Genomic DNA, 11,367 nt, shown 5'->3' with positions numbered 1-11,367 from the left:
AGAATTTATAGAGAGAGCTGAAAATTATGGGTCTTTGATGAACATATAAACTGGGTCTTACTGTAGGAATGAAAGTTAGAGATCTGATTCAGTTCACCTAAAATAAGCCCTGAACTTCTATCTAAAATTTCTGGGTCTATAAACCAGTCTTCCTAGAGTAAGGTCTCATTTTTCCTGTGGATACCTAAGTTACACAGACAGGATCTCCCTCTAGAGGCATTCAAATGCAACCATTCTTACCACTGACTGTACTGAGAACTTATGCTTTTCTGTTAGGAGGACTGGCTATCTCAAATTTAGGAGCAACTAAGCTAACAGAGTTAAGAAAACCATGTAGAGCAGTGGCAGAAGCTTCCCAAAGAGGTAAACCCCCATTTTATTGTGTATTCTGTAGGTTTGTTGACCATGCTCACATCCCATGGTGTTGCACAAGCAGCGGTTCATCTGCTTTGCCCCCTCTGCAAAGGCACCCCTTCTCTGACCCCATGAGATTGAGATAGCTGCATGGGATTACGGAGCGTGCATGGAGTTAGGCGCTACTGTACACTCCCTTGTGAACACAATGTAACTCTTTTTAAACCTCTTTTGAGACATACAGAGGGAGAAGAGAAAACTTCTATAAAATTTGTGTAATTGGTTTGTGGAAAATCAAAGACTCCAGTTGCTTCCCAGTCTGACCTCTGACTTTGATGCTACTCCAGTCCTGGCTTTTGCCTATTTTCTAGAGCACACAGGAATACTCTGTCTGCCCTTCTCAATTAAATGCAAAACAAATTAGACTCTTGCTCTTGCCCATTTTAGCAGAAAACAATTACGGCCCATAATAATACATGTTTAATATTTGCAAATAATTTTTTTTTCTCAGTACCTTACATTCTACGATGGTTTCTCACCTATCTTCGCACTGATCTTATGTCTTTCTCTAGGTTATTTGATATTTTATTCTATCTAATACCGTAAGCATACCTCTCCCAGGCTTCTCCTCATTGTTGAACCAGTTAACTTGGAGAAGAGGAGAGGTAGTCATGGAAGAAAATCCATAAGACATCTGAGCTGCATCAAAAGCCACCACTGCCCTTCCACCTTCTTCTGCATCTCTGTGTGACTGCAGCCTGTAGATTGTGTAAAGCTGTCCTGCACTATCTCCATCATGTGAATGAATGTACACATGCAAGTGAATCTGCTTCATACATCAGACAATCTGCATGGGAGAAAGGTGCAATGAATGTGCCATTGTGAGAAAAAGTACATTATTAGACATCACAGGCTCCTCAGAGGAGAAAACCCTGCATTTTCTAGAGACTAATTAAGAGCACACCTCAAATGAAGCTTTCTTATGGTGTCTGGTCAAAGTCGAGTTGAAACCACTTGCTTTCCTTCAGCAGGCATCAATATGGCCTTTCTACTTCACCCAGTTGTCTTTTTTCACAGTACAGACTGGAACTTAACATCTGAAAGAGATCTAAAATGTGGTTGAAAGTAGTAAGCAGATTACGAGATCAACAGTTACGTGCACAGGCACTTGGTTCTAGGTTTAGACGAACTTAAAGTAGTTGCCTAAGTTACCTGGGCTGTCAATTGAGAAAAGTGGGAGACACCAAGACTTACAAGGGAGAGCCAGTCTTTGTAACTTTCTTGCTTTCCTCTCTTACTCCTCTGACCAGGCAGGGAACTCGGATTTTGACTTCTCCTCTCAGACCTTGTAAAATTCATTTCCCTTCCTGCTTCCATCCAAGGTGTTAGTTATAGTTCTGGCCATATTAACTGTGGTTTCTCAGGAGAAGTTAATCAGAATTTAGGCTGTCCTGGATGTGGAACTGGATCACTGCATAGGGAAGCGCTAAGCATCAACTCCCAGCAGCAGACATCTTTGGTCATGCATGAGCAATAAAATTTGCAAAGTGACTATTCTACTACTTTTAGATGCCTGAGACTTAGGTAAGAGTTAAATAGATTGGATTCTGCCCCTAATCCACTAAGGAAACCAGGGTAAAAGTAGCATTGAGATCCTTATTTTCCATGCATAAACAGTCTTTATCTACTGAGTCAAAAAATAAATTTTCTCTATGAGAAAATTTTCAGTCTTCAAGAAATTACACTGTCCCTACAACTGAAAGCTCTTGTAATTTAATGCTCTTATCCCTATACTCTGTTAGATCATTGTTACAGTATAGTAAAAACACATTCCAAATGCATAAAGATTTATTTGCTCCCTTTTTCTTCCATCACTTCCTTTCTCACCTTCTGTTTCTCTTTCTGTGTAGTTCTGCCCTTCCATTGCTGGAAAGAAATAAACCAAATCTTCTAATTATTACTTGAAGTGCAAGCAGGCATGTCATCAGTAGATCTCTATGTGTAGTGCTGAGGTGGATTCAGGGAAATTGAAACAATTATTTTAGAACAGTCCAAAATGCAAACTTTTCAGGAATTTTGTAAGAAAAACATTTGAAAATTTTTATTTGACTTTTGTTTAGCCCTTAAAAAATCAAACACTTTTAAAATGAAAATATAACTTAAGAATAAACAGTTGGAACTTTATATTTTAAAAGTATAAGAAATTAAATGTTCAATCCCTTTCATACTTGAAAATATATTAAAAATATCTACTCAGTTTTGCAAATAGTTTTAGTTATCCACAATTTTTTATGAGTTTATTCCCATGTCTTCCCTCTCCCCAGCTTCAGGTGCTTACTTGGGGCTTACTCGTTCCTTAATACACTTATCTTCAGTAGGTTTTTATCCCTCCTAAAACAGTGAAATCCTGAGTCTCTTTAGCCAAAACAGAGAGTTCTATTGACTTTAATGCACCCAGGAGCTGACATGTCATATTTAAATATTTGAAAAAAATCTTGCTGTTGTAACTCTAACCTTTTTCCTTCAAAAACGTATGAAGGGTAAAGCACTTGCTAGTGCTCCACAAGGTGAAAAAGTTGTACGTTCCTGTCTTACATTCCCTCCCTTTTTAGGCATTTCTGTCTGAGCAGTTAGGAGCGCGTGTAGTGGTATCGTTTCAACAGAGTCATTAGTGCAATGCAGGCATTTTTGGTGAAGCACTCAGGTAGCGAGCTCCAGTTATTGCTACTACTGCTACATATTGGTCTAGTGACGAGTGTTCGTGCTGGAGAAATGAAGGAAGGAGACAAGAAATCATGGTATGTGTCCCCAGACACTATACCAGTACATTCCTCTGAGCGCTAAGTATGTCAGTGTGGAAAACAGCAACGGAGTGGAACATAAAGCCCATCTCTCACACACCAGGAGGGTTGCATTTGACTTCCTTGTAGTTACCTCTGATTTGCTCAAGTGTCAGTTGGAGAAGGACCACAGCCCATGCTTTAAAATGTTTTTATATGCTCCTCTGAGTACAAAACTTGGAGAACTTTGTGAAAACAAGCTACTGTTACTGGTTTGCCAGGTAGGCAACCTCTCTGAGCTCTGGTTGAGAGCTGGTCCAAATAAAACGTTTCTCACAGCTATGACTGCATCGCACTAATTCAACTAGTATCAACAATTACATCAGAAAAATGTGTTTACTTTGGTTCTGGGCCACAGAAACTGGGCCCAAATGTGATGTAGAACATATGCCTGTTATTGCTTATAGGGACAAATAATTTTACAGGTGGACCTCAACTTTCCTTTCTTTTACTAAGTCTACTCCTCCTGGCAAAGAACCTGGAATGCAGCATTTATTATTTATGGAATTAAACTTACTTATTTGAGTAGACAGTGTAAACATTAACTCTTAGATTGGAAGTGATTAGACTAAGATTTTATTTCTGTCTTTATTTAGAGGTATATGACCATGATCCTCTCATTAAAACTGCATCTGTTTATACCAGCAAGAACTGAGATCCTTGCTTCTGAGTAATCTTGCTTACCTAGGTGTAAACCAGAGCTAAAGTGACTGAAATCAATAGAATTACACTCATGTAAAATTAGCATGGTGGAGATTACAATCAGTCTTGTTCTTTGTTAGTTAACTCATCAAAGAATTGATCCAGACAGCCAAAAGTGAAGGAAAAGACTATTTAGCCAGACTGTTGGTTCAGATGTCATACAATATCATTTCAGTCTAGAAATTTCATCCTTACTGCCAAGGAAATTAAACAGAAACATTACATGATTTTTACTTGCCATCTTGCTCCAGTGCAGAGGTAGAGGAGTCATAAATTGGAGTTTCGTTTTAAAATGCTTGATTTAAACTATCTGCGAGTGCAGGTTCTTTGTTTATTGGTAAACTTTCTGTCATTAACAGAAGTGAGTATAAAGCATCTGTAAGGGATAAACTTTATAGAGTGAGTATAAACCACTTAGGGGATATGTCTGAATAAGGTACAACATGCACTTAAGCTATTATAATACAGCAGCTATTATTCATGTGAAACAATAAACCACAGGATCTTTTAGGCTGCAACTTAAAAAATGGAATCAGTGACTTAACAGTGAGCAAAAATGAATCTGCCCGCATTTATCCCAAGTCTGAGGTTTATTCTAACCTGGAGTTTGGGGTTTAATATATCAAACAGACATAATGAGCAGAATGCAAATTTAAGCTACATCAAAATTGCATCTGCCTTTAAGTTTGGGAGTATCTCCATGACAGGGAAACAACTACAAATATAACCAGTCCCTACGAAATGAAGTAATAAATACCTATTTAAGTGAGAGAGCTGATCAAGCCAAACTGGATAGAAGAGGCACACTTCTGAACTTTCGTCTAGAGTCTTAAGTTTAAGTCAGAATCTTTTCTGAAGTTTCAAAATTGCCAGGGGAGCAGCTGGAAGCAGAATTTGTGAAACACTGCGAGACTAGCTCCTTGTGTGTTCCTTTCTCTCCGTTTGACATCTTATGAGAATGCTGTCATGAGATTGCAACCCATTAGTAGAGGACAAAGGCAACTAAATAACTCATATAAGTGTTTATGCTTTTGAGATTGGTCTGCCTCTGCCACATTTGTAGATCTTTTACATTTAATTCACTCACTGCACACAGTAGGATCTTAATTAAGTCACTAGCACCATGAAGGTAGATGGAGAAAGTCATTAAAGTGTGAATTTCGCAGTAGTAGAGTTATTTACCCTTCTACCCAGGCTGAATTCTGATTTGGGTCATTACACTGTGCCTACCCTTCATTCCTCAAGAAGTTGCATTTCCCTATGGCACACTTTTAAAATTATTTCCATGAGCTGCTGTGCAGCATTTCAGTGCTTGCTGAAGCTGGTGAAGCAATGGTGAGGGTTTTGCTGATCTGACAACCAACTAAGACAACAGGAACGTGAATTTCCCATTAATTTTGAATGCTCTAATTTCTGAATACCCGATTTTGAGATAGATAGGACTGGTTTTTCAGAGAAAGAGCTAAATGCCCCAAGAGGACATAAAAGTTTCGAGTCTCCTTTGCTATGAAAATCAGAACTGTTCTGTCTCCAGGTGTGGAGTAAAATAAGCCTCAGCATGAATGGACACTTCTGAGAATATTTTTCTTCTCGACAGAAAGTGAATAGAGATGTTCCAATGTAAAGCGTTTAAGAATTTCAATATTTTCATACTTTATCTGCCACCTAAACTACTCCCTTTTACATTTTTTGAAAGGCAAAATAACTAAAGTGTTGCTGATAACATCTTCATTTTAAATACTCAGGATAAAATTATAGTACATTTTGTTCATGTGTTTTTATTAACCCTTGAACTGCTGCTGAGCAATGCATGTGTTTGAACAAGGGTTGGAAAGCTATTAAAATATTTGCTTAAATTCTCTACTACAGTCTAAAGATTGAGCTCTAAAGCCTCTGGGATTTGGAAATGCACAGGAAAGTTAGCTGAAGGAGGCCTGGGAGAGGTAAACGAGCTCGAGCACACGCCTGCAAAAATCTTCCCTCTGCCTTATCAGTTTTAATAAACTTGACTCCTATCTTCTACTCTTTAAATTCAAGGATGCACACAAAGAATTCACAACTATGTAGGCTGTGTTCACAGTAATCTCATCTTTGCCATTTAAATGTAGAGACAGTTAAATGTCTAAAAAGCTTTAGGCTTATTTGTCCTTGATTTTCTCCAGTTTCACAATTTCAAAGTCTACTGCATTCTCTGTTGCTTTCTTTCTCTGCTCATACTACATAAAAACCAAGTCACCTGCATATTGTATAAAAACCATATTAGCCGGGAAAATACAATATTATCTCTCATTAATTACATTCAAGCGAAATATTTTTTTCTCCTATGAGGCATATATTTTCTTTCCTTTCTTTTAGCTTTTTGCATTTCACACATTTCATCCATGATTCATCACACACAAAATAGTAAAACATTCTCAGAGCACTAACTGTAATCCAGTTCATCCAGCTCTCTTTTCCTATGGCCTAATGCCTTTAATCGCTACTGTACAAATGTCAGAGTCCCAGCTGGTCTCTCCTTCTAGTTCAATAAATACTTTATTCTTTTGGCCTGACAGAGCATCCACAGCAAGAGGGGCAGAGCCTGTTGTCCCCTTTCTGCAACTGAGGTCAGGGTGCTCCCGTGTAATGTGGGAAATGTGGTCCTAGAACCCCATATGCGGAAAGGGAACCTGACTGCCATCTGCCAGGGGGGAACAGTCCCCGTTGTATACCAGGCAGGGAGCTTTGACTGGGGTTTTGAAAGAAGGCAGCCACAGTAACATTTTGTGAAGATCCCTCATTTGTTGGAGTAAGTTGGAGTGCTGTGAGAGGCTTCAGCGTCAGTCCTCCCAAAGGATTTAAGGAGAGGAACACTTTGCCGCTGGAGCTTAGTTGAGTTGGGTTGGCGCAAGCCACTCAGCACTGTCAAAACTCAGCTAGATCTCTATGTAAGCCATAACACAAGCAGTGGGATTCATCTCACCCAAATATAGACCTCTGCAGTGCAGAAATCAGTGTCTCAGCCAACCTCTCTAAGAATCCCTCTATTGCCAGTAGAGACTCCTCTGGCCTTGTTCAGGCGTTTACAGGATGAGATGACTGTCACCATATCGGCTGTTTCCCTCCACGGACTAAAAAGGGAGTGTCGGTGTTGAGCTCAGCTATAGATTTCTGCACTGTAGGTTACTATATTTGGTCAGATGAACCCCACTTCTGTGCTTAGAGAATGTCCATGTAAACAATTAATGCATCTGGGGGCTTACATGCCAGCCGCTTTTTGAATCCTGCTTGTGGACTTTGAGTTTTAATCCTTTACGGAATATAAAACCTAACTTTCACTAAAGTGAGAAAGTCTTAAACCTTTGAAAATATTAACTTTCTTTTGTTTTGGTAGGAGTCACCAGGTGGTCATGTTAAATATAATCTTACACATTCCTTCTCAGTCTATGAGGAATACATGCACTTTCAAGGAACGCTGTATTGTTAGTTTTTGGTGATTCAGGTTTATGGGGGAGCTTTTGTAAACAACTAGAGAGTTCACTCTATCTTATGCTTACTGATTAGATTCAATTCTTGGTGAGAACTACTTTCTGAGAACTGGAAGGTGGTTTTGGGTTAAGACTTCTAAATCAGGTTTTGCCTGCATGTAGTCTATGACCACCTATGTTCAGTGACTATTGTACACAGTATAAATAAATGATTCTAAGATATTCTGTATCACTGATTTCTTCTCTGATAGGAAGCTGACTTGCAAGCCTTGCAAATCCATCACTGACGAGCAATAGTGTTATATTTCAGGATCTACCTTTCCTTTCCCAAATATGCACAACTGCCGTTAATTTTCGTTGAAACTGCTTGAACTCAGACACAAAACAGAGGCTACTTTGGGATGCAGTCGTTTAATATATGAGAACCTTCTGAGTCTTAGAATGAATTTGGGTTGTGGGTGGGTTATTTGTTTGTTTATTTTATTCCTTAATTTATAAAAGGGATGACGGCCCACCCAGTGGAATTTTCCCATCAAAAATAGTATGAAACAGAATAATGGAATGCAAGATTGATTAGATGGTGTGCTTGTTGGCAACGGGTGCATGTACTTCTTAATCTTAATGGATCATAAAAAAAAATCCTTTCATACTTACCATAATACATGTGCTAAATTGTGGGTTCTTGGCCAATGCAAAGAAATATTCTATGATTTCCAGAGATGCAAAGTAAGAATTTCATATAGCACATAAGTGGGGCCTCTGTTTAAATGCATAAAGATAATTTCTTAATTATAACAGTGATACTCATTAAAAAGCTTTCCAATAGTACATGCAGTTCCCACACTGGTCTCTCTCCCGCTGTCTGACAGACAGACAGCTTGGTTACACATGCTCAGAAAGGAGGGTGGAGACCCAGATTCTTGGCTGTCTTGAAGTTGCCACATCCTGCCATGTGCAGAATCCTTATGCTATTGGCTAATCCAGGGAACAATGCTTCTTGAGGTGTCTTAACATATTCTGCACCTCTGCAGGAATGTTTTCCGTTTTATGTAAGGACAAGTATCCAAATGCTTTTGGGAAGACAGAAATCAACTGAAAATTAAAAAAAATAAAAAATGAAAAATAAAAACAATGAACCACAAAGTCTCCTCGTCTTGTTGGAGGGCCAATAGCTAGACTTTGTCATGTGGCTGGTCAGAAGAATACACTAAAGAAAATTACTCTTTAGGATCTTATAAAATTCATAAAACAAAAAATCATCATAATTTGCATAGTAAAAAAGGGTCAGACATCTCCTCCTTGGCTCACGTTTTACTGCTGCAAGCAAAACAACTGTATAATTTTTAAGAGACATTTGATTACATGTATATTTAACTGCAAATTTCACAAAATTGACGCATTTTCCTACATTCTTTAGCTCTCAAAAAAAAAAAAAATAGGGGTTCTTTCAATAAACTTCTGTTATCTAAGAATACACACATAAATTTAACACATCTTCATCTCACCTGCCCAAAATTCTCTCTTTTTCTTTTACTATCTCTTAGCATGAAGATTTTTGCTCTCCCTAGCAAAACATTCATGATAATCTGTCTGTAAGACCCTTGATAATGGACAGGAGAAAATAAAAATAGATACCCCTTTTGGCGGCTGAATATTTTGCTTTTGCAATCCACTCAGTCTTAAACCTGAATCTCTCAGCTGGTCTCTATTACCTGAAGAACTTCTGGGAAATAGCAGTGTATTGAACTTAAATTTGCCTGACCAAAAATCTTAGTCCACGGATTAAAGTTCATGTGTAATTTTTTGCTGGGAAAGATTTCTTCAGATAACAGTCCTTTATCATTTAAAAAGCTAATTTAAAATATTTTTTTGGTTTAGTGCTAAAGTGTAAAACAATGTAAAATTTGAGCATTTCATTTTGATCAAGTAAAATGTCCTCCGAAATAAATGACAGCTTTACTTCAATAAGCACTTTCAAACTGAGCCCTTAATTAACCATTACTGACATTTACAAGAATCACTGGTGTCTGGTATATCAAAAAGATTGGGTTCACTACCCAGGGGTAAAGGACATGAATGTATGTCATTATAAGGACTTATGTTGGCAAACTTTCTCTGTAATTTTAATGGAAAAATACTATAGAGCAATAAGATGGATTACAACTAGTAGAAAATGCAACTTTTAATGATTATTCTCTATCTATCTATGAAACATTAACATCTGCAGAGCTATTTTCCATTTTTTAAATGTGTGTACCTATTTTGGATTTCTGTCACAGCTTCTGGTGTAGTATCTGTTTTAATGAAGTCCAATCAGACCACACTGGGGTCCATTTTGCAATGTTTTTACTGCATAACCGTATTTTTTCTTTTAGTACTAAAGTGTTGCTATGAGAATAAAAGCATATACAGAAAGGGAAGTAAGTAAAAATTGCCTTATCCAAATTCTTATTTAATAATGTTCTCCGATCTGTGCTAAGCTTCAGGCTATATATAGACATCTTTTAGAACAGTGCTAGCTGGCCTCAGCCAAAACTATGCCAGGGTGCCAGGAACTGTGTTAACAATTTAACAGTAAAAAGGAAAACCAGTGATTGTCATCACAAAAGGATAAGGCCAGGTGGAACATCTGCTCCCCAATTCTAGTTTTATAAAGAAAACAGCCTTGTCTACAAAGAAGAAAATGGGTCGATTCATGTCATTAATTTTCTCTTCTACAACTGCAGGGAGAAGGTCACAGGCAGCCTCCACGACCTGGGCTATCGAAGAACTGGAGAACCCCAAAGGGACAATCTCTCTGCAGATTTGGAGGTTGGAGCCTGGATTTTCCTCGGTCTTGACTTTCACATCTCTCTGTGATTCCATCAGCTGCCAAAACTTCATTCCCATCAGGAGGATTCTTAGAAACTGCAGGCTGTCCAGGCTGCCAAATTCTGGGACAAATTGTTCCCTTCAGAGAACTTTTGGAGAGGACAGAAACATAAGAACCATGATGGATAATTATATTATGAAATAATAAGAACAGTTTCTTCGTTGTTTCAGGCCAATAGGGAAAAAAATGAGACTTTACTGGTAAAGTGTACAAAATCTGAATTACACCTTCTTCAAGAATTGTCAGTGAAAGTTAGGTGTCTGCAAAGGGTTGTGAAAAGAATTAAAAACCTTTGGAGTTAAGGAACATCTTTCTTTCTCACTCATACCCCAGTGTATGGTTCAAAATCCAGTGATATTGTGGATGCATCATTGTTTGCAGCTGCCGATATGCTGTCAGCCAGGCAATGTATCCTGTAGGGTCTTGTAGTCTGAGTGAATTGCACTCCAGCTGCAAAGTTCATCCCTTTTCATCTGGATGGGTTTTTAACAATGGTTTCTGCTCTCCCCGTTGCCCAAACAAAAATATCTATAAACAGCAAACTCCCTTCCTCTCCCTCCAAAACCCTGAGGTAGCGGAATGAATGCAGCACACATGGTGCTAAGTGTTTTAGAGTAAAAACATGCTTAATACATGCAAATACCGACATTAACCATTATGAACAGACATGATTTATGTGCCTGTCAGCAAGACATCAATCATGACAATAGAGAGTCAGCAGCAATATCAACAACAGTAGCAGGAGTGGAGGGTCAGAGCCAAGATGGGATGGTCCTTCTCAGCCACCCGGGGGGAAGAGAAAGAGACGGATGAAGTAGTAGGAATCCCATACATTGTCTTTTATGGAAAGCGGTGCTAAATTTTAAAACATCTCTCGAGCCCAGTAAATGTCTGAAATTGTTTCTTTGCTAGGTATATAAGAAAAAGATAACCAGTGGGGACATTTGGAAATGCCATCGGACGAGGGATCTGGATATACCAAAAAGAAGACAGGGTTTTTACAACTATGACATCAAAAGTATTTAAAGGGAACTTCACAGGAGATATTTTGAACAATGGGATCTATGATTTACTGTACAGTACACATGGCAAGTGTATTTAACTGTTAAACTATTCTTTACCACTGACAGAA

At 38.3% G+C, this 11,367-nt stretch overlaps 1 long non-coding RNA gene across 1 annotated transcript in view; it reads right to left on the bottom strand.

The window, feature by feature from the left end:
• Positions 1-6,249: 6,249 nt before the first annotated feature.
• LOC138066547 (uncharacterized) overlaps positions 6,250-11,367 on the bottom strand; it is a 58,643-nt gene continuing 53,525 nt past the window's right edge. Inside the window, exon 4 of the long non-coding RNA XR_011139858.1 lies at positions 6,250-10,323. This is a non-coding gene — a long non-coding RNA (uncharacterized lncRNA). The remainder of the gene's footprint in view (positions 10,324-11,367) is intronic.

The sequence above is a fragment of the Struthio camelus genome, chromosome 3, assembly GCF_040807025.1.
Source record: "Struthio camelus isolate bStrCam1 chromosome 3, bStrCam1.hap1, whole genome shotgun sequence".
Taxonomy (NCBI): domain Eukaryota; kingdom Metazoa; phylum Chordata; class Aves; order Struthioniformes; family Struthionidae; genus Struthio; species Struthio camelus.
This window is presented reverse-complemented; position numbering and strand designations above follow the sequence as displayed.